Source organism: Schistocerca piceifrons, chromosome 9 (genome assembly GCF_021461385.2).
Source record: "Schistocerca piceifrons isolate TAMUIC-IGC-003096 chromosome 9, iqSchPice1.1, whole genome shotgun sequence".
NCBI classification, from domain to species: domain Eukaryota; kingdom Metazoa; phylum Arthropoda; class Insecta; order Orthoptera; family Acrididae; genus Schistocerca; species Schistocerca piceifrons.
This window is the reverse complement of record NC_060146.1, coordinates 200,500,867-200,525,294: the sequence shown is the minus strand read 5'-3', so window position 1 is coordinate 200,525,294 and position 24,428 is coordinate 200,500,867. Positions and strand designations below refer to the sequence as shown.

The following is a 24,428-nucleotide window of genomic DNA, read 5'->3' as shown; positions in this document are numbered from 1 at the left end:
AAATGTTTGTACTTCATGACACTCAGAAATCTTCTAATATTCATTTTTTGAGAATGATGCTGTACTGATTTTTGTAACTGATGCCCAGCACCAACCTCCCTGTGAGTTTGAAATGAACTGGAGAGGAACATTCCATGACGTCCTCTTGTTAGTTTTTAACCTTTCTACCTCAAAGAGATAAAGGAATTAGCCTCAATTAAGTTTTAAGAAACTTAGAAATTGGAAGTACGTATGCTATACCCTCCCTTTCCTACACAGTACTTAGTACGTTTACACTAGATTATCCACAACTTCTACATGAACCAGACTGCAGTTATGAGTTGTAGGACATGAAAGGAAGGCAATAGTTGAGAAGGGAGTGAGACAGGGTTGTAGCTTATCCTCAGATTTCTCAATCTGCACATTGTGCAAGCAATAGAGCAAACCAATGAAAAATCTGAAAATTGAATTAAAAGTTCACTAAAAATATGGTTAGCCGATGACACTGTAATTCTGTCAAAGACAAAAGAGATTACTGATTGTCATATTATAACAGTGAAATGGGGAAAAGGAGCGTCGTCAAGTTAGATGATACAGTGGGAATTAGATTTGAAAATGATATACTTAAGGCAGTTGGTGAACGTTGCTGTTTGGTCAGCAACCAACTGACAATGGCAGAAATAAAGAGAGTGTAAAATGCAGACTTGCAACATCAAGAAAAGCTTCATTGAAAAAGAGAAGGTATTAATATCTAGCAAAGCATTAAGACATCTTTGCTGGAAGTATCCTTGTGCAGAAGTGAAATGTTGGCTATAAACATGAAAAAAAGTTTTCACTCTTTTTATGACTGTAACACCAATATTTATTAAGGAACAGAAAAAAATTTCAAATCTAAGAATAATGTGAGAAAATGTAGAAACTAGTTATTTATCAGCAGTGTTCAAACTGAACAGCTGACAATGCAGATTGATGGAATCCAACACACTGCTAATTGTTGCATGGTATTTTGGCACATTAGTTTACTTGGCTACTTTCAACTCGCTGATTGTAACTTGTCTCGTGCTATAAGCATTGTGCTTCACATGCCGCCTCACTGAAAAAATAAATCTATAGAGGTCAAATCTGGTGAGCGTGGAGGGTACCCGGTACTGCCTCTTTCTCCTGTTGATCTGTCCGTAAGTGTTCACCAAGGTAGTAGGGAGGTGCTCAAATTGAACTGGAAATACCATTCTCCATCCTGAAACATCTCATACTGATAAACCACACACCACACCACACTCCTGGTAGATTCACAAGGTGTTCCACTGTTAAGTTTCACATGGTGTTCCACTGTCACATGAGGATTCTCAGCTGGCCAGTAGGTATAATTGTGACGATTAACTGAATGATTTAACTTAAAAGTGGCATCATCACTCCAAAAATCCTTGTATGGGAATTTTTTGTCCTCTGGGCATCTTGCTTGATACCACTCACAAAATTCAATTTTCCAGTCATGATCATTCTCATTCAGAGCCTGGAGTAATCTAGGAATAAAACTTTTCCATTGGATATGCTTCCAAATCGATGGACACTTGTCTTTGGAATTCCCCTTGCCGCACAGACTTTCTAGGAGATTATTGAAACCTTTCAATGACTTCTCTTTCTCTTGTGGAACTGTGGATGATCATAGTCTTCCAGAACAGTTCTTGTTGGCGCTCTGGACAGTTCCTGCTTCCTCAAATTTATCTCACAAATGAGTAATTGTGAGTCAAGTTGGTGCATTTTGTTGAAACTTTGCATTCCACTTAAATTCTCAGTCTTCCAGTAGCACTTCAGAATTAACTTTCTTTGTTTAATTTTCAGCATGCCTTTAACCATTTTTCAAGCCATCACATCTGAAAAAAGGAAAAAATAATTGTAATTATGGACTGTAAAAGGGTGTATACTTTTCTTGAGATACCCTATAGTAGATGGGTAGTTTGGGTAACTAAGTGGTACTGAATGGAATTTGGAAGATCAAATTTGTGGCATAATCACTAAAAGAAGGGATAGGCTATCTGTATCTGCACACACAATCCACAAACAACCCTTGTACCAATACTAGTCACTTCCTTGTGTTCCAGTTGCAAATGGAGCAAGGGAAACTACATCTATCTATATACCTCCATACAAGCCTTAATTTCTCTTATTTTGTCTTTGCGGTCCTTACAAGAAAAGTATGTTGGTGGTGATAGAATAGTTCTACAGTCAGCTGCAAATGCCAGTTCTCTAAATTTTATCAAAAGTGTTTCATGAAGAGAACTTTCTCTTCCTTCCAGGTATTCCCATTTAACTTCACAAAGCATCTCCGTAATACTTACACATTAATTGAACCTACCAGTAACAAATCTAGCAGCTCAACTCTGAACTTCTCATGTGTCTTCAAAAAAAGACCTGGTGATGGATCCCAAACACTTGCGCACAACTCTGAGGATGGGTTGCAGAAGCATGCTATTTTACAGCTTCTTTTATATATGACCTACACTATCCTAAAATTATCCCAATAAACCAAAGTCAAACATTCGGCTTCCTATTACTGACCTTACATGCTCATTCCATTCCATTTCTTATTACTTTGCAACGTTACACTTAGATATTTAATCACTGTAACTTTTTATTTTATTTATATAATGGAAGGAAACATTCCACGTGGGAAAAATTATATATAAAAACAAAGATGAGGTGACTTACCGAACAAAAGCGCTGGCAGGTCGATAGACACACAAACAAACACAAACATACACACAAAATTCAAGCTTTCGCAACAAACTGTTGCCTCATCAGGAAAGAGGGAAGGAGAGGGGAAGACGAAAGGAAGTGGGTTTTAAGGGAGAGGGTAAGGAGTCATTCCAATCCCGGGAGCGGAAAGACTTACCTTAGGGGGAAAAAAGGACAGGTATACACTCGCACACACGCACATATCCATCCACACATACAGACACAAGCAGACATATTTAAAGGCAAAGAGTTTGGGCAGAGATGTCAGTCGAGGCAGAAGTGTAAAGGCAAAGAAGTTGTTGAAAGACAGGTGAGGTATGATTGGCGGCAACTTGAAATTAGCGGAGATTGAGGCCTGGCGGATGACGAGAAGAGAGGATATACTGAAGGGCAAGTTCCCATCTCCGGAGTTCGGATAGGTTGGTGTTGGTGGGAAGTATCCAGATAACCCGGACGGTGTAACACTGTGCCAAGATGTGCTGGCTGTGCACCAAGGCATGTTTAGCCACAGGGTGATCCTCATTACCAACAAACACTGTCTGCCTGTGTCCATTCATGCGAATGGACAGTTTGTTGCTGGTCATTCCCACATAGAATGCATCACAGTGTAGGCAGGTCAGTTGGTAAATCACGTGGGTGCTTTCACACGTGGCTCTGCCTCTGATCGTGTACACCTTCCGGGTTACAGGACTGGAGTAGGTGGTGGTGGGAGGGTGCATGGGACAGGTTTTGCATCGGGGGCGGTTACAAGGATAGGAGCCAGAGGGTAGGGAAGGTGGTTTGGGGATTTCATAGGGATGAACTAACAGGTTACGAAGGTTAGGTGGACGGCGGAAAGACACTCTTGGCGGAGTGGGGAGGATTTCATGAAGGACGGATCTCATTTCAGGGCAGGATTTGAGGAAGTCGTATCCCTGCTGGAGAGCCACATTCAGAGTCTGGTCCAGTCCCGGAAAGTATCCTGTCACAAGTGGGGCACTTTTGTGGTTCTTCTGTGGGGGATTCTGGGTTTGAGGGGACGAGGAAGTGGCTCTGGTTATTTGCTTTTGTACCAGGTCGGGAGGGTAGTTGCGGGATGCGAAAGCTGTTTTCAGGTTGTTGGTGTAATGATTCAGGGATTCCGGACTGGAGCAGATTCGTTTGCCACGAAGACCTAGGCTGTAGGGAAGGGACCGTTTGATGTGGAATGGGTGGCAGCTGTCATAATGGAGGTACTGTTGCTTGTTGGTGGGTTTGATGTGGACGGACGTGTGAAGTTGGCCATTGGACAGGTGGAGGTCAACGTCAAGGAAAGTGGCATGGGATTTGATCTAGATCAACACCTTCAACCCATTACATGCAGTCTCCCATCCTTCATCAAGGACACCAACCACTTCCTTGAACGCCTGGAATCCTTACCCAATCTGTTACCCCCGGAAACCATCCTTGTAACCATTGATGCCACGTCCTTATACACAAATATTCCTTGACGTTGACCTCCACCTGTCCAATGGCCAACTTCACACGTCCGTCCACATCAAACCCACCAACAAGCAACAGTACCTCCATTATGACAGCTGCCACCCATTCCACATCAAACGGTCCCTTCCCTACAGCCTAGGTCTTCGTGGCAAACGAATCTGCTCCAGTCCGGAATCCCTGAATCATTACACCAACAACCTGAAAACAGCTTTCGCATCCCGCAACTACCCTCCCGACCTGGTACAAAAGCAAATAACCAGAGCCACTTCCTCGTCCCCTCAAACCCAGAATCCCCCACAGAAGAACCACAAAAGTGCCCCACTTGTGACAGGATACTTTCCGGGACTGGACCAGACTCTGAATGTGGCTCTCCAGCAGGGATACGACTTCCTCAAATCCTGCCCTGAAATGAGATCCATCCTTCATGAAATCCTCCCCACTCCGCCAAGAGTGTCTTTCCGCCGTCCACCTAACCTTCGTAACCTGTTAGTTCATCCCTATGAAATCCCCAAACCACCTTCCCTACCCTCTGGCTCCTATCCTTGTAACCGCCCCCGATGCAAAACCTGTCCCATGCACCCTCCCACCACCACCTACTCCAGTCCTGTAACCCGGAAGGTGTACACGATCAGAGGCAGAGCCATGTGTGAAAGCACCCACGTGATTTACCAACTGACCTGCCTACACTGTGATGCATTCTATGTGGGAATGACCAGCAACAAACTGTCCATTCGCATGAATGGACACAGGCAGACAGTGTTTGTTGGTAATGAGGATCACCCTGTGGCTAAACATGCCTTGGTGCACAGCCAGCACATCTTGGCACAGTGTTACACCGTCCGGGTTATCTGGATACTTCCCACCAACACCAACCTATCCGAACTCCGGAGATGGGAACTTGCCCTTCAGTATATCCTCTCTTCTCGTCATCCGCCAGGCCTCAATCTCCGCTAATTTCAAGTTGCCGCCACTCATACCTCACCTGTCTTTCAACAACTTCTTTGCCTTTACACTTCTGCCTCGACTGACATCTCTGCCCAAACTCTTTGCCTTTAAATATGTCTGCTTGTGTCTGTATGTGTGGATGGATATGTGCGTGTGTGCGAGTGTATACCTGTCCTTTTTTCCCCCTAAGGTAAGTCTTTCCGCTCCCGGGATTGGAATGACTCCTTACCCTCTCCCTTAAAACCCACTTCCTTTCGTCTTCCCCTCTCCTTCCCTCTTTCCTGATGAGGCAACAGTTTGTTGCGAAAGCTTGAATTTTGTGTGTATGTTTGTGTTTGTTTGTGTGTCTATCGACCTGCCAGCGCTTTTGTTCGGTAAGTCACCTCATCTTTGTTTTTATATATAATTTTTATTTTATTTATTTATTTAGCATCAATGGAGTAAGTCCAAGTACATATTTGCTTTGTCAGTTTTCCAATAAAATACATCACTTTTACTGATTCTAACTATAGTTTTGCTAAGATAACTAATAAATTTTACCCACAACATTTTTGAAAATTAACATCAAAACAAAATTTTAGATACTGTAAACTGAATGGATTTTATGAGGCATACATAATCTATGTACCTAAATTACAGAACATTTAATTGCAATGATTCTATGCTATGGGTCCATCATTTTATATATTCGGTATAATACAGTCACATAGCACATACAAATTCTAGATACCATTTTGTTTACATTTACAAAATATATATATATATATATATATATATATATATATATATATATATATATATATAACAGCAATAATACTGTAGAAAAACAAAATTTACTGAAGACTGATAGATCAGAGTGTAATCCAGAAATAAAGCAATGCATTCCTGGCTTCACAAGTGAGAACAGTGGCGATCTCATGACAAACAAAAATTGATTGTCATAGCAGCTTTTACACACCTGGTACAGTGTTCTACCACAAGATGTTGGCCACATTCAGAGGTGACAACATGTATTCCCATAAGCATAGTAAAACAATTAACCAATTAAGTTCCTTTCAGAGTATGCTGATGCATTAGCAATCATATACAACCGTTCGCTTGCTGAAAGATCCGTACCCAAAGACTGGAAAGTTGCACAGGTCACACCAATATTCAAGAGAGGTAGTAGGAGTAATCCACTAAATTACAGGAGCATATCATTAACATCGATATGCAGCAGGATTTTGGAACCTATATTGTGTTCAAACATTATGAATTACCTCAAGGAAAACTGACTACTGACACACAGTAAACATGGGTTTAGAAAACATTGTCCCTGTGAAACACAACTAGCTCTTTATTCACATGAAGTGCTGAGTGCTATTGACAAGGGCTTTCAGATCGATTTGGTATTTCTGGAAGGCTTTTGGTACTGTACCACACAAGCAGCTTGTAGTGAAATTGCGTGGTTATGGAATATTGTCTCAGTTATGTGACTGGATTTGTGATTTCCTGTCAGAGAGGTCACAGTTCGTAGCAAATGACAGAATGTCATTGAGTAAAACAGAAGTGATTTCTGGCGTTCCCAGAGTTAGTGTTATAGGCACTTTGCTGTTCCTTATCTATATAAACGATTCGTGAGACAATCTGAGCAGCCGTCTTAGGTTGTTTGCAGATGACACCGTCGTTTATCGACTAATAAAATCATCAGAAGATCAAAACAAAATCACAAAACGATTTAGAAAAGATATCTGAATGATGCAAAAATTGGCAGTCAACCATACATAACGAAAAATGTGAGGTCATCCACATGAGTGCTAAAAGGAATTCACTAAACTTTGGTTACACGATTAATCAGTCTAATCTAAAAGCTGTAAATTCAACTAAATACCTAGGTATTACAATTACGAACAACTTAAATTGGAAAGAAGACATAGAAAATGTTCTGGAGAAAGCTAACCAAAGACTGAGTTTTATTGGCAGGACACTTACTTGTATGAATATCAAGAGCTCAGATGGAAACCCAGTTCTAAGCAAAGAAGGGAAAGCAGAAAGGTGGAAGGAGTATATAAAGGGTCTATACAAGGGCGATGTACTTGAGGACAATATTATGGAAATGGAAGAGGATGTAGATGAAGATGAAATGGGAGATATGATACTGCGTGAAGAGTTTGACAGAGCACTGAAAGATCTGAGTCGAAACAAGGCCCCGCGAGTAGACAAACATTCCATTAGAGCAACTGACGGCCTTGGGAGAGCCAGTCCTGACAAAACTCTACCATCTGGTGATCAAGATGTATGAGACAGGCAAAATACCCTCAGACTTGAAGAAGAATATAATAATTCCAATCCCAAAGAAAGCAGATGTTGACAGATGTGAAAATTACTGAACAATCAGTTTAATAAGTCACAGCTGCAAAATACTAATGTGAATTCTTTACAGACGAATAGAAAAACTAGTAGAAGCCGACCTCGGGGAAGATCAGTTTGGATTCCGTAGAAATGTTGGAACATGTGAGACAATACTGACCCTACAACTTATCTTAGAAGCTAGATTAAAGAAAGGCAAACCTACATTTCTAACATTTGTAGACATAGAGAAAGCTTTTGACAATGTTGACTGGAATATTCTCTTTCAAATTCTGAAGGTGGTAGGGGTAAAATATAGGGAGCGAAAGGCTATTTACAATTTGTACAGAAACCAGAGTCGAGGGACATGAAAGGGAAGCAGTGGTTGGGAAGGGAGTAAGACAGGGTTGTAGCCTTTCCCCGATGTTATTCAATCTTTATATTGAGCAAGCAGTGAAGGAAACAAAAGAAAAATTCGGAGTAGGTATTAAAATCCATGGAGAAGTAATAAAAACTTTGAGGTTTGCCAGTGACATTGTAATTCTGTCAGAGACAGCAAAGGACTTGGAAGAGCACTTGAATGGAATGGATAGTGTCCTGAAAGGAGGATATAAGATGAATATCAACAGAAGCAAAAAGAGGATAATGGAATGTAGTCGAATTAAGTCGGGTGATGCTGAGGGAATTAGATTAGGAAATGAAACACTTAAAGTAGTAAAGGAGTTATGCTATTTGGGGAGCAAAATAACTGATGATGGTCGAAGTAGAGAGGATGTAAAATTTAGACTGGCAATGGCAAGGCAAGCGTTTCTGAAGAAGAGAAATTTGTTAACATCGAGTATAGATTTAAGTGTCAGGAAGTCATTTCTGAAAGTATTTGTATGGAGTGTAGCCATGCATGGAAGTGAAACATGGACGATAAATAGTTTGGACAAGAAGAGAATAGAAGCTTTCGAAATGTGGTGCTACAGAAGAATGCTGAAGATTAGATGGGTAGATCACATAACTAATGAGGAAGTATTGAATAGGATTGGGGAGAAGAGAAGTTTGTGGCACAACTTGACCAGAAGACGGGATCGGTTGGTAGGACATGTTCTGAGGCATCAAGGTATCACCAATTTAGTATTGGAGGGCAGCGTGGAGGGTAAAAATTGTAGAGGGAGACCAAGAGATGAATACACTAAGCAGATTCAAAAGGATGTAGGCTGCAGTAGGTACTGGGAGATGATGAAGCTTGCACAGAATAGAGTAGTATGGAGAGCTGCATCAAACCAGTCTCAGGACTGAAGACCACATCAACAACTTAGAAAATGTAACAGACCTACTAAGAAGACTGCCTACACTATGCTTGTCCATCCTCTTTTAAAATACTGCTTCGCAGTGTGGGATCCTTACCAAATAGGAATGAAGGAGCACATTGAAAAAGTTCCAAGAAGGGCAAAATATGGGAGAGTGTGTCACAGAAATGATACAGGATTTGGGCTGGACATCATTAAAAGAAAGACGTTTCTCACTGTGACGGAATCTTCTCACGAAATTCCATTCACCAACTTTCTCCTACAAATGCGAAAACATTTTGTTGACACCAACCTACAGAGGGAGAAACGATCACCATGATCAAATAAGGGAAATCAGAGCTCTAGGGAAAGATACAGGTGTTTGTTCTTTCCGCATGCTATAAGAGATTGGAATAATAGAGAATTGTAAAGGTGGTTCGATAAACACACTGCCAGGCACTTAAATGTGATTTGCAGAGTATCCATGTAGATGTAGATGTAGAAGTCGCTGTTAAGTACGCTTCACACAGTCCAGAAACAGAAATATTAATTTTGAGGTTAAGTATACTTCCCCCATTTCATAGAAAAGTTGCTTTGATAGTATGCATACTCCCCACTGGCATTATTTGGTGGGATGTGTACCCCACTCAGCCCTACAAGCTATAATGCACAGTGAACACTCATTACAGCTGGTGCAGCAAACTACCACTAGATGCCAGCATACAGAGATAGTAAGATGTATTCCTATGAACGCAGTAAATAAATACAGTTGGTGGAAAGTATACTTCCTGTGAACAGGTTAAGCAGGAAATAACATCAAATGGCACTTCAAGGAGAATCTATTTTTGCTTTATTCACAATAATGCACCCACCACCAAACACCGCACTGTGCACACAGATCAACATGCATTCTCTGGAAACAACAGTCAGTTACATGGCAAGAGGATAATTAACAGTTTCGTATCTATGTATGTTGCAATTAGTCCAATCTTGTCTCTGCAGTCTGTAAGGGAGCAATGCATAGCTGGCTGAAGAAGAACTCAACATTCTTATCCTGATACGGATTCTTGGGACAAGGCTTTCATGGGTTAATTTGTATCTATTGTCAGGAATCTGTCAATTCATGCTTTTCAACATTTCCTTAACTCAAACAAACCTGTGACCATTTATGCAACCCTTCTTTGTACATGTTCAATATCCTGTGTTATTCTTGTCTGCTACAGGTCCCACACACCTAAGCAGTATTCTTAAATAGGATGTACACTGACATTTACAAATGCCTCCTCTGTAAACTGACTGCCATTTCTCACCTGACAATGAAATTAACTCTGTCATGTGCCTACTTACCACTTAGCCTACAGATTGTTACAATCAGGTATTTGTATTAAATGACTGATTACAATATTGAAACAGTTATTTTGCAGTCTAAGATAATAATTTTTTCATTTTTAGTTAAGTGCATTATTTTACATTTCTGAGCATTTGATAAAAGTTGTCAATCTTTGCCACTCTTATCAAGATCGAAGAGAGTATTTGTGCAGCTTTTGGAAGACACTACTTCATTATAAATAACTGAATCAGCTAGAAGTCTGGTGGTTACTACTAATATTGTCAACAAGGTCATTAATAAACGAGGTCAATATTAAGGAGCACACTTCTCTGGGACACATCTGAAATTACTTCCACATTCGCTGATGACTCTCAAAATAAGGTAACATGCTGTGTCCCTCCCTGACAACAAATCCTCAATCCAGTCACAAACACTGCTTGATAAACCATATGATCATAATTTTAATAGTAAGTGAAGCTACTGTACTTTTTATTTATTTTATTTTATTTATTTATTTATTCATCCGTGGAACAATAAATATTGTATGGATGTCGTCCGATTACAGCACATGAGCATACATTTACATTTACAATTAAACAGGTTTCTCATATTTTGTGTAGTTTTTATAACTAGTCATACACATATTTATAATTACATAATATTTTGGTGATAATGTCATATGTTGCTAATAATCTACATCTATGTTAAATATTCTTTTACAGTATAACAACTTTTACTTACTAAAAAGGTTTTAAGCTTTTGTCTGAAAGTGAGGGGCTCATTTATTTCTTTAATTTCTTGTGGTAATTTGTTGTACAGTTTTATCCCATTGTAAAATATACTTTTTTGCCTCTTTGCCTTGTTCTTTCTATCTAGATGGATGTGGTGACAAGCTCTTGTTTCATAAATGCTTTTCAGAAATCTACCTGACTGCCTTGATCCAAGCCTTTCACGATATCATGAGAAATGCATAAGCTGGGTTTTGCACTATCAACGTTTCCAAAACATATGCAGGTTGGCCTGGAGTTCATTCTGTAGAATATACCCCAAGCTCATTTTGAAATGAGAGTTTAGTGTAAAACATTTCATACAATATTATTGTTTTCTCAACGAAATGTTCATCCTACACAGCTGCAGAATGACTATTAAAATTAGAGTTTGTGTTGTCCTACAGAATGGAGAAACAGTGACACTCAGTGTCAGGGAAAGAAATTTGACTTTGATAAATTAGTCATATCAGATGTGAATAAACTCACCTGAATACACATGCTGGCTATCACAGGCTAGGTTGCTTCACTTAATAATATTTTAGTCATTGCTCCATTATGTGACCAACCATGAGATAAAGTGACAACTATTGGGAATTGTGCTTCTATTATTTCAATTGTACATTGCAAAACTAATTAGTTGTATCTTTACTAGCAACAACATAATGCTGAAAACAGATGAATCCATTGTCAATTAAAGGAACTAAAATGTTCTTATTTAAAGAAGAAGTAAATATGAACATTTTATTGTTACACATCATCTCAAATCATTATAAAACTATAAAGGTACAGTTTTCCCAACTGAAAATGGATATTTATTTAGATAAACTTTCACTCTGTTTGGCATACAGCATCCTATTTAATTTTAAACACAACATTTATACTAAATAAAATAAGTCATGGTTTCCAATTTTGCACTTTAAGTCAACTTCATAACCTTTTACATCCAATAAATACTGCCTTATTTACTTAGTTTGGCATATGTCTTACTTTTAAGCACTGAACATTTTGTTTTATTTAGTCTATGGGCCATTTCATGTCAACTCAATCAAACTATCTAACCCTCTATCTCTGATTTGGAATAAATGTTACTATTTGCTATCCCTACAGGGATAAGTACTTGTACCAAATTTTAGCATTTTCTATCTCTCCATGTTCATTTTTCAACATTCCAAGGCTTGGAAGTTTTGGTATTTTGAACACCGTAGTTGCACTAAATGAGACTAATATTTTAAAAATAAATCACACTTTTTTAATTTTGTCATCCAATCTGTATGAAATTTGGTGGTAATATAATCTGAAATATTAGAATTGTAAACAAAATACTTCTAACTAAACTCATCAAATATCAAAAAGCTGTATTTACATTTGTGTCTTTCGTTTTGTAAAAAATGATGTTCATTGTAACATCACAAATGGAAAAGGATAATCCTCACAATATTTTTGCCTCAATGCCTGGGCTATGAGATGGGAAAGTAAAATTAGTGGAGTTTTTATTTCTGTATGGTATTTTTCCTGTTATAATGGTAATTTCAAGTCGGTATTCATTTGATCATCTTATGAAATCTGTTATTATCCCAACATTTGTCATTTTTTGTTTCCAATGTTATCCCTCTTCATAAGAAATACTTTATTTAAGAACCAAGGCAGTGACAGCAGTTTTGGACCCTATGTTAACGGCAAAACTAAAATGACAAGTAATTAAACTTACAAAACAAACTGGCTCAAGCAATAGCATTTAAAAAATAAGTTAATACAATAACAAAACTTTTGATTGATTAATTCAATTTTTTTATAACTAAGTGTGAAGTTAAAGTACACTCATATACCAAAAAAACACCTTGAATGACTATAGATAGGGCGTTCATATTCACAGGACATGTACATTAGTATGTTAAGCAGAAACAATTAACATTTTAGTTATCTTGATTTAGCATGGGTCCCATTGCCTAGTAGGCACAAGGTCCGCCATGGGTCCTGATAACTAGTTCCATTCATGATGGCACGAACACATATATGGTGCGAATAGCATCCTGTGATATAGTCATCCATGCAGCATTCATCAGGTTCCAAAGTTCATCTGTGGTGGTTGGCATCGGGTCACATTGATGCACCTTTCGTTTGATCATATCCCACACATTTTCAACTGGCAACAGTCCGATGGGCCAGGGCAAAATGCTGACATCCTGTGACACCAAGAAGGCATGTGTTGGTGCAGCAACTAGTGGTCATGCATTGTCTTGCTAAAAAATGGTGTCTGAGGTGGTGTGTTGTGCAGAAAGGATATGGTTACAGGTCTCAGGATGTCATTCACATAGGTCGGAGTGCCCTGGACAAACACCAACTGTGATGTGTTGTTGTGCCCAATAGCACTCCACACCACAAGGCACTGAGTTGGCATTGTATGTCTTGTGTGAATGTGGTCACTGTTGACACTGCTCTCCGTGTCTGTGGCGAACCAAAATGCGGCCATCATTTTGAAACAAACAGAAACTGGATTCATCCAAAAACACTATTTGATGCAATTCTTGTTCCCAATGATGTCATTCCAAACACCACTGCTGTCTAACATGTTAGTGCACATTCGTCAAAGGGAGGCAGAGGAAGTGCGCTATGCCATAATAAATGACGACTATTGTGACACCTGATAGTGTTTAATGTGTTACACTGTTCCACTGTTGCACCAGATCGAAGGAGGACACAGATCCCCATGCCACTTACATGAGATGTCAATCTTCTCAATGCATTACATAGCCTAATAGACAATACAGTGTAATTGTCATTCTAGCAACATTTACATGTTCTGTTAAATGAAAATAGTCCCCCTCTCCCTTTTTGATTACACTACTGTGTTCAGTAACTATTATGTGGGAGTCACTGGGTTGAGCATGCACAATACTCTTAAGTAACCTGCAGTCTCCACCCAATTTTATATACCTGGAGTTACATACACTACAAATACAACACTAGTAATGTTCATAGAGCGCTAATTACACTTTTTGATATACATGTTGCATCAAAGCTGAAAAGAAAAATCAGCCCTTGACAATTGTACACATGATGTAGACAGTTATTTTTTTAAAAAAAAATAAAAACTACAATTTTCAACCAACTAAACTGAAGCTGTTACTACATAGATATCTGTGAACTATACATTTTTCTACAGCTTACGATGTTTGATAATGTGTGGCAACGTTACATCGTTATACACAAATTACCATCACTCCGTTATAAATATTCAAATTAAAACGTGGAAGCAATAGCAGTGCTTGGTACTCTGTGCTTCAAATTTTTGGCAACTGTACGTAATGTAACTATTACCCATGACAAAATCGTAATGAATTGTACACTACGACGTGAAGCCACTTCTATGCATCGAAATATCAAGTTCTCAGTAAATGACGCTTCACGTAACATCTCAGAAAAACAATATTCGAACATATTACTTCAAAATAACCGTGACATTTCTTGGATTTTTTTACCTACTTGTCCTACGGAGATAAATTATTACGGGCAATACAAGAAAACGATTTGCATTATTATAATTTTTTTATTTTTCGGCATAGCATTTCACATATAAAAACTTAATCACTTAATCAACGAAAAGAATTATAAATATCGCTATGCACAACAGATGAATTAGTTTTAATTACCAAAAAAATATGAATATTGAATATCCTTTTGAGAACACGTAATAGCATTTGCAAAACTTGTGTATGAACCCCTTCCACACCCAGCGAGTCTCGCAAAGAAGAAACAACAATGACCCAAAAAACTGAACATGATAAATTATATACCATCAAATCAAAAATTAAGATGTACACAACAGAAATTAAGATGTACACTGGAGTTCTGACCACCAGCGCGGATGCCGCGATGTTATTGTTTCGTGTTTACGGGGATACGCGCTGCTTCGTAGTGGCAGTGAGTAGTGAAGATGTCTCATGTTGTCACGTCTAGATGGCACTACGATACAAATTTTGTCCATCTGATGACATACGTAACTAAGACTCTGTTTGCAGCAAAACCTATTTGTTTGCACATTAACATAACGACCGTATTTATTTATTTAGTCTCTGTACTACGAGAGTCATCACGGAGAAAAGATAGCGATTTTTTAAGCTATATTGTGAAAGTTCTCATACACAGTCGCGACTGCGTTACGGCATAAGTTCTCCCAGAACGCGCACTTTGGTACCTTTGCGCAGTGGCAATATCGTAACCGATGAGGTTTATCCGAGGTGCGATTATTGCTAGTTGAAAACTTTTACCAATACCCCGCCTAGTGGACGTGAAATACCGTCCGCTACGGCAATTTTTGCAAACTCCTACGGGAGTCATAATTAAATTCAAACATATAAAGTTATGAATATCCTAACAGGCCATTTCTACTTCTATCATCAACAGAATAGATCCATTTTAGGGGCTTTACGTTCCTCTTATATATGAGGCACTGAGAGCACAAGCGGACTAACCCACACTTTTTGTGAATGTGAGGTATTGACATGTTGTGATAACAGTATACGAGTATTATGCAATGCATGTTGATCTGTTTGTTTATCTGAAGGTTTGTCTAATGTAGCAACGTAAACATTGCTGTTGCACTCAACCGCCGATAGATACCGTTGAGAGCAGGAGTGGACTATGCGTCATAGTCCATTTGTGCTCTATGCTCTCCGTCCACTGCCATTGCGCGTGACGCCGGCGAACGAAAGACTTGTGTATTTAGTGTGGAACAACGTATTGGACCAGTGACCACGTGGACGTGTATTTCAGTTGATCAGCATGGCAGCCCCTGCGAAAAGCGTGGAGGAGCAATTGGAAGGTTAGTTTGTATTGTGTTCCATTCCTTTTTTGCGGATAACATTGTCGATTGTACACTAACGCGTTCATATGCAAACACGTCTAGATGTACCGTATCTCGAATGGTGACTTTGTTCAGAAAATGCAGGTTGTTTTCCATACGAAAACAGAATGACATACAAACAATACTTTATGTATTGCTATTTTGTGTAATCAAGTAACGATCACTTGTAATGTTGTGTGTACAACAATGTTTTACCGCCCGCCGAGTTGTGTTGAGCAATTGCTTTGCCTGTGGATACCAATGCACACGTTGACCATTACTGTAGTGTAGTTAATATTACATTGAGGGATGGATATTGTTATTACAGAGATGTTTGCGTCCGATGGGGAAGTGCCGGGAGACGCGAGAGCGAGCACGGCTGCAACAACAACTGTTCCAGAGGACGTGCCAGAGACGAACGACGATGCCGTGGTACGGAGCCGAGGAAAGAAGCGCCTTAGAAACGAAGATAAATGGCTTCGTAACGTTAGGAAAGAACGGAGAGCTCTAGGTCAAGAGTATGTAAACCGTAAGGGTAACCTTGTACCTCGAAAGGAATTGCGGAAAATCAGCGAGTGTACGTGCCGGTATGAGTGCCACAAACACATCAACGAAGAACAGCAGGAACAAGTGTTCAATGAGTTTTATAATTTAGGCAGCCACGATCTGCAGTCGGCTTTCCTGTTTACCATGATTAAAGTCGTTGATAAAGCACGGTCTTACGTAGGTCAGCAACATTCACGTAGGGAGAAGACGAGATTGTATTACTTGCTCAATTCAAATGGGTCTGAAACGAGGGTGTGCAAAAGATTCTTTCAGAATACTTTAGCCGTATCTGCTGGAAGAATCGATAGGGTACTCAAGAATAAAGGGGAAAAAGCCACCCCTCCTCGTGATGGTAGAGGTAAAGGTGAACCTGGTAATAAAACACCTCGCCACAAAGTTGATGTAGTAAAACGTTTCATAGAAAAATTCCCGGCGTATGAAAGCCATTATGCGTATCATAAAAATAACGGTAGAAAGTATTTAGGACCAGATTTAAATTTATCAGTCACGTATTCACTGTACTGTGCAGAGGAGCAAATGCCCGTTTCTCATTTTATTTTCCGCAAAATTTTTTACGAAAACTTCAATTTGTCATTTCATCCACCAGTGTCCGACTCTTGTCGAACATGTGATGCTTTGCAGGTAAAAATAACAGCTGCCGATAATGATAAGGAGAGGACGGAGTTAATTGCAGAACGTGAATTCCATCAGCAAAAAGCTGAGTATGCACGGGCAGGTTTACATAGTGATACATTGCTTAGCAAATCAGATGGTAACGTTACAGTGATAACATTTGATTTGATGAAAACTTTGCCTACACCGATCATCTCAACTGGAGTTTGCTATTACAAACGTCAGTTGTGGACATATTGCTTTGGCATCCACAATATGCACAATGATGATGTATACATGTTTCTGTGGCATGAATCCATTGCGTCGAGAGGGCCACAAGAAATTGGTTCTTGTTTGCTGTACTTCATACGCAATTTTGTCAGGACTGAAAAACTAATTATGTACTCTGATCAGTGCGGAGGCCAGAATAGAAACATAAAGGTTGCTGTACTGTGCCAATACATTGTCAACAGCTCAGAGTTCTCTGTGAAGGAAATAGACCATAAATTTTTAGTTAGCGGACACTCGTACCTGCCCTGTGATCAGGATTTTGGCTTAGTTCAGAAACGAAAAAAGTATTTTCCTAATATTTACCGTCCTAAACACTGGAATGATGTGGTAGTGAGTGCCAGAAAAAGGAATCCATTCAAGGTAATTAATATGAATGCGGAATGTTTCTTTTCAACAAAACAACTCGAAAGAAACATCACGAATCGAAAAACGTCTTCTGGCAATTGTAAAGTACAATGGTTGAACATACAGTGGCTGCGGTATGAAGCAACCAACAGATTCAAAATATTGTATAAATACTCGAACCAAAACCAAGAGCCATTTCAGGAAATTGATGTGGCCAAACGAACATCCACATGCATCAGCAATCTCGAACTGCTTTATCCTAATGGAAATGTAATTACAGAGGCAAAAAAGAAGGATCTGCTAAGTTTGCTTCCGTATGTACCTCCACTTCATCATGATTTCTACAAAACTTTACAAACGTCATCAAATGCTGTAGAAACATTGCCTGTGGATGATTTTGAAATGTAACACAATGCGTAACATTACAGAAACCAATGTAAAATGGTACATGTAATGTGTACAATGTATACTAGTAATGAATACTATTGTCACATGCATCAGCGTACTAACGGACCTGTCATTGAGAATGTTCAACTACTTGGAGCGAAAATGGACTAAGCCACAACAAAACTGCTAATATTCTACTATATAGTACTTTTGTAATTTATCTATGTCAAAATATTGTTCAATAAAACCACAGTTACATCATATGCATGTTACAAGGCTGCAATGTATCACAAACATACATTATTTGTGGGCCCGTATTATGAGACCTGTTTCCTCCATATTGACTTCTCCGGGGTTAGTCCGCTTGTGCTCTCAGTGCCTCATATATCAGTAACGGAACTGTAAAGATTGTTGTAGCAGTTGCAGACAATTACCTCGTGTTGCGAGTTACAGGTCGATACACATATTACGAAGTAATTTTCCCTGTCTTCTGATTGATTCTAACAGCCGTAGAGCAATTTCCAATGGGGTTCCAGGCTGTCACGAGTGCAGATGGGCGTCACACTGAGCAACTTTTGTAACCTTGTACGCAATTAACAAATCTTACCGTCTCATGTGGAAACTGAAAGTTTCTTTCAAAGGTTTATTCGTTGTTTCTTTTTCGCATGTCCTTACAAAAGTTTCATTGTCCTACGATCACTCCTTTTTCATTGGGATTTTTCTTGGATGCCATTCCCAGCGATTTGTATTCTATCCGAATAAACAGCGATATTTTATGAGACGAAAAGCCCCTTTTCAAAGCACCCTATCTAAATAAGAAAAATAACCAAAACTTCTTATGACTAAAAACGTACTATGGGTTCCATACAAACTTCATTACATATAAAGACAGTTTTTCTATGCCAGGAATCGAGAATCTCCACCATTTTTGCCTGTTTTCGGCACTGATACTGGCAAGATATCGGTCCCAGGGATTCGAAGATTTTCAAGAATGTTATGGTTTTATTGCGTGATATAATTACAGATTCACTATATTCGGATTTTTTTCCTTTACTTGCACTATGAAACCTTGCTTCTTGCCAAACTTCATTATTGTAGGTCAACGTGGAGTACTCTATAGGTTTTGAAGCGAGTTTGCGAATATCAAAATATGTGACGTAAATGACCATATCTTTTGATTGCATTGACTGAGAAGCTTTAATCTTTTACCCACCAAGGAACCGTAAGATAACAAATGACCAAAACTTTTTTTGGGATGTATTTATAAAATTACAGTTTTCGATTTATTCCCTTTAGCTGTACTGCGAAACTTGTTTCTTGACATATTTCGTGATTCTAGGCGAACAAGAAGTATCCCACTGGTTTTGATGAGTAAGTTTGAGTCTCAAAATATGTCATACATGGCCGTATCTTTTGACTGCATTGACTTACAAGCTTTAACTTTTTATCCTGGCAGGGGACTGTAGGCCTTAGTATGTGACCTACATCTCAACTTCATAAACCTACCCGTTCCTGGGCAGTACAGTTTTTAAGTTGGGCAGACAGGTGGACAGACAACAAAGTGATCGTGTATGGGTTCTGTTTTTACCGATTGTGGCGCGGAACCCTAAAAATATCTAGTGCAAAGAAGCACGGGTCACCCAAAACAACACCGAACTAGCATGTACCTTTTTTGCAATAGCTTCGTGGAAAGAAAATCGACGAGCATTATGTGGAAACAGACAACGAAATGTAACACTATAGCGTATTCCCTGGAAGTGCACGGACTGCGTTTCGAATAAATAACATTACGACTTGGCACACCTCGTAGGTGAGTGCCTTGCCTAGGAATCTACTTTCAGTATAGTTGAAAACAGATGAAACCATCGAATTGGCACTACGTAAGCGACATACGATTAATGAGAATGCTGCGCGGGATTAGCCGAGCGGTCTTGGGCGCTGCGGTCATGGACTGTGCGGCTAGTCCCGGCGGAGGTTCGAGTCCTCTCATGGGTGTGTGTGTTTGTCCTTAGGATAATTTAGGTTAAGTAGTGTGTAAGCTTAGGGACTGATGACCTGAGCAGTTAAAGTCCCATAAGATTTCACACACATTTGAACATTGGTTCAAAATTTGGAACATAGGCATTTTTTAATAAATAGAACTAACGGTAGGTGTTATCCCTGGACATTAATTTTCAATCACCCCACAAGCGCTGTAATTGGTAAATGACAACATTTATAATTTATTTACGTTTATAACCTGAGGTTATACAATAACGGAGTGTAATAAATTTGACTTAATTGTATTAGACCGGGTCTGGGCGAGCGCAGTCACGATACCCGAGTCCAACCGATGTGCAGCGGAATCAGCTTATAAATTTATAAAACCTCAACAGCGGCGGAAGCGACGAGAAAAAACCGCGAGAGCTCAGCAAAGAAGCGAGGGATGTAAGAGCAGTGTGTCAAGAGCGACTATGTAACGCTGCGACACGCATCAAGTCAATTACACGCAATACGCCACCGTTAATGATTTACAATGCATTACACACACTGATGTTTCAGTCGTAATTGAAGCCTGACAACGTGTAAGATCCACCCTTCCTTCTCGTGAAATATAATTTACGATTTCCCCCCCCCCCCCCCCCCCAGAAAGGTAATTAAATGAAGGGCTGATCTTCTAAAAAAAATTATTGCGAAGTAAAGGCAGGATCAGGGAACACAACTTTAAATGGTTTTAAAAATAAATGTGTCATATACTTCGTTTTATTGTGTTCGAAGACTTGCAAAATAAGACCGAGCGAGGTGGCGCAGTGGTTAGACGCTGGACTCGCATTCGGGAGGACGACGGTTCAATCCCGCGTCTGGCCATCCTGATTTAGGTTTTCCGTGATTTCCCTAAATCACTCCAGGCAAATGCCGGGATGGTTCCTCTGAAAGGGCACGGCCGACTTCTTCCGCATCCTTCCCTACTCCGATGAGACCGATGACCACGCTGTCTGGTCTCCTTCCCCAAAACAACCAACCAACTTGCAAAATAATGTTTGAGTATGCTACGTTTAATGTTATACTATTAATATTATCAGTCTTAATATCAGCTAGTTCAATATAATGACCACTTCAGTGCGCATGTCTCCAATGGCGCAATCGAATTCTTTTCAAGAAAAACTGGGAACACGTCGGTCTCTATAAACTCTCTGGTGTGTACATTAAAAGTAATTCCGCTAAAGTATACGCCGTTCTGTTAACCATGAGACGTCACTTTTACCGACATATTAAGGATTGCATTCGTCGATCACTAAAGTGCATATTCTCATCGCACAGTAAAGAGAAATCGCAAGAAGTGACGCGATTAAAACATACACCTTTATTCATCAGCCAATGCAAGCTCCGGCTTCCAAGTAAATGCTTCGATATGCATGTAGTATGCCGCGAAATTATTGCCAGGCCGCAAGGTATTTAGCAACGTTATCGACATCGCTTTTTCTAATAATATTTATTCTAAAAAATGTGATTGTTCAAAGCAAAAGTTTTAAACACTGGGATTTATACGTTTTGATTTTCAATTACTGTTCATGTTAGACGATTAATAAGGAGGGGAGAAAAATTAGGATTTAACGTCCCGTCGACAAACAGAGACGATGCAAAAGCTCGGAATTCGGCCGTTTCTTTTCAAATGAGCCATCCCGACACGTATCTGGAGCTGTTTGGAAATAACTAAAAAAGGATATCTGGACCGTCTCCCTCCCGATTTACGTATTTTTAATAAGATCTGCAATGTTTATTTCTTTCGCCAACAGTTTCATTGTATTTCGCAACGTGACAAAAAGTAGTTTTGTCGCGTACTTCGGCGACAGCAAAAAATAAATAGAGAGAAACGTCAGACTGTACTTGGAAACATGGAGCAAACATTCGAAGCGACACTCTTACAGACTGCTCTACCGACATTGCGCAATGCTGGCTTATGAAATGCAGAAACTTTAACAGGCATTTTCTCGATAATTATTGGGTGTTGGCACTTGAGACAAAACAGTTGTCCCCATATTCTCACCCTTCTTTCATTCTACGAATTGTAGACTGTGTCAGAAAGCGACATATGGTGCGTTCCCTTGTGCACAGCGTAATCTCTCAGTATTACTCTTAGTCAACATTGTGGGTTTATCACCAATTAGCGCAATGGTCGTAATTGGTTATCACTGCACTGTACTCCATTCGCCTGTTAATATGTAACTTTATTTGTTGCTGTCCTTGGGTTTTATGCGGGTGATAAGAGGAATTAACAAAATAGTACAAGAGTGGCTAGGAATGTGCGAGTGTAGGTTGAGAGGTTTGTGTGTGAAAGGGTGAGAAGCTAATGATCACGCCAGTGCTGGGGAAGACATGATTCTTGCAACGACTGCGTTTAACGTTTCGAATATATACATGCGAAGTACAATTATTTTGGCAACAATGAATTGTTTTGCGTGGCGAACGCGCAAGAATTATTATTTTTTATTTATGTGACTTTGAAGAGTTCGACAGCTGAACAGATGAAAACAAACTGGAATACAGTCATGTGGTTTCTGGTATTGCACTGAAGACTATTTATTTTCGAACTGATGTATTAAAACATGCGCACACACAATGAGAAGTTAGGCACGCCCCAGACTGCGGGAAGTTCAATGAATGACTATGGAAGATCAGAGTGAGCGAGGAAGCTGACATCACAGGCAGTTCAGCTGGGCGAATGCACTGCATTCTTTTCGGAAAAAAACTGAACAGGGGAAAATTCCTATAGGTCACGAATACTGACTGGCTTTTGCCGAAAAGGAATGCGGCAGAACATTTCGAAGCAATGTTTATACACACAACTCGTGACTTTATACGCAATTTTGTGACACAAACAACGTCCAAATCAGAGTACACCAGAAAAAAACTAAGGCGTTGCATCAGGTGGAAATGTGTTACATGCTGTTTTTTGGGGATTCCTAGAGTGTATTGTCGTAAGATTCCTCGGACAAACGTACACTTGACTACGCCCTATTGTGTTCCACATTATAAGACAAATTCAAACAGAAGTTGAGCAATGAACGACCAGGGCTGGCATGCTAGGTAAGTGCCATCTGACCAACACACACTGGAGCTGGATGAAATGGCAAGTGTCATGGCTCTTTAATGTCGCTTTCGAACTGACAATGTGCTATATGTCCCACACACCCAACAGTATCCTATTAGGACCAGAAATCTCGGGACGTAAGGAATGCTGGTTCAAGAACATTTAATTAAATTTTTAGAAATATGGAGGAATATGTGTTATCACAATATATACTTCGATGGGGAGAGCTGAAAATGTGTGACCCAACTGGGACTCGAACCCGGGAGCTCCTGCTTACATAGCAGACGCCCTATCCATCTGAGCCACCGAAGACACAGATGAATAGCGCGACTGCAGCGACTTGTACGCTTCCCGTGAGACCCCCATGAGTGTGGGTCGAGCTATTCGTCCTCGGTGGCTCATGTGGATAGAGCGTCTGCCATGTAAGCAATAGATCCCGGATTCGTGTCCCGGTCGGGCCACACATTTTCAGCTGTCGCCATCGAGGTATGTCGACAACACCTGTCAGCAGCTGAGGATTTCAATCTGTAATCTTTTATTCTAGAGAATCTGCACGGTCGCCAATTGTATCCGTTCCTTCGTGAACAGTTAATATCTTCATATGAATATGTACTACCGCAAAATTAATATCGATTGTAATTAGACCGGGTCTGCGCGAACGCAGTCCTGACTACCAAAAATTATGCACCCGAGTTACCCACATTGGGGGTAATCGCAGGGGTCAGCCCAACCGAAGTGCAATGAAAGAGCCTCGTCCTGGAGGAACCGCCTTCATGATCACGGTATCCCCTGTGCCAGGTAAGTATGCCATAGGCCGGAAAAACTCGCTACTTTATCTCGTACTGTGCGCATCATACGAAGCGAGCGCTTATCATTGTTCACATTTCCTGTGATCTGTCCCACCATACACACTACCTGTAGCGGAAGAGAACGAAATTGGCCATCCCATGATATTGATCTATTGCATACTCGTACATGCAGTCTGCCTACATTTGACAGGTACAGTATTCTGGGAGTGCCAACTTCAGTCTAATTGGTCCAACGAACTCAGAGTGCCGGCGGTAGATGTCACTCAAATAGTGGATCTGCAACATGCGCTGTCAGTTCCCTTCCCTGACCCCACCAAGCAGTAAACACGAGGTTGAATCACAATACGTGTTGTGGCCGCATAACCCGTCGCTTTGCTGATTAATTATAACAAATCCACGTGTAAGAGCAAGAATTGACAACAGCAAATGAAGTAGGTGTTTTAAGATGTCGTAAACTCGAGAAGCAAGACCACAATATTTTGCAAATACAAATCTGCAGAATACTTGGGACATATAAAACTACCAGAATATACAACTAATAGTGTCATGTGAGGTATGTGAACAAATGTGGATCCGTATTATTTCGATATTTAGATCCTTTATGCATGGCGTAAGTGAATGACATAAGTTCATGCCTCAGCTCGGAGACAATTCTCTTAACCGTGTATCTTATGTAAACTAATGTTAAAACAATCGCT

General features: G+C 39.9%; 1 long non-coding RNA gene and 2 other non-coding genes across 3 annotated transcripts; 1 reads left to right on the top strand and 2 right to left on the bottom strand.

Annotated features, from left to right (window-relative positions):
- Positions 1–809: 809 nt before the first annotated feature.
- On the bottom strand, positions 810–14,688 carry LOC124717022. Its single transcript, XR_007005698.1, has 3 exons — positions 14,477–14,688; positions 11,313–11,491; positions 810–1,853 (listed from the first exon to the last, which is right to left on the bottom strand). It is a non-coding gene; the product is annotated as an uncharacterized LOC124717022 (long non-coding RNA).
- A 331-nt stretch (positions 14,689–15,019) lies between these two features.
- LOC124717495 lies at positions 15,020–15,160 on the top strand. Its single transcript, XR_007005761.1, has one exon. It is a non-coding gene; the product is annotated as a U4 spliceosomal RNA (small nuclear RNA).
- Positions 15,161–23,564: 8,404 nt separating this feature from the next.
- LOC124717483 lies at positions 23,565–23,727 on the bottom strand. Its single transcript, XR_007005754.1, has one exon. It is a non-coding gene; the product is annotated as a U1 spliceosomal RNA (small nuclear RNA).
- Between the last annotated feature and the right edge of the window lie 701 nt (positions 23,728–24,428).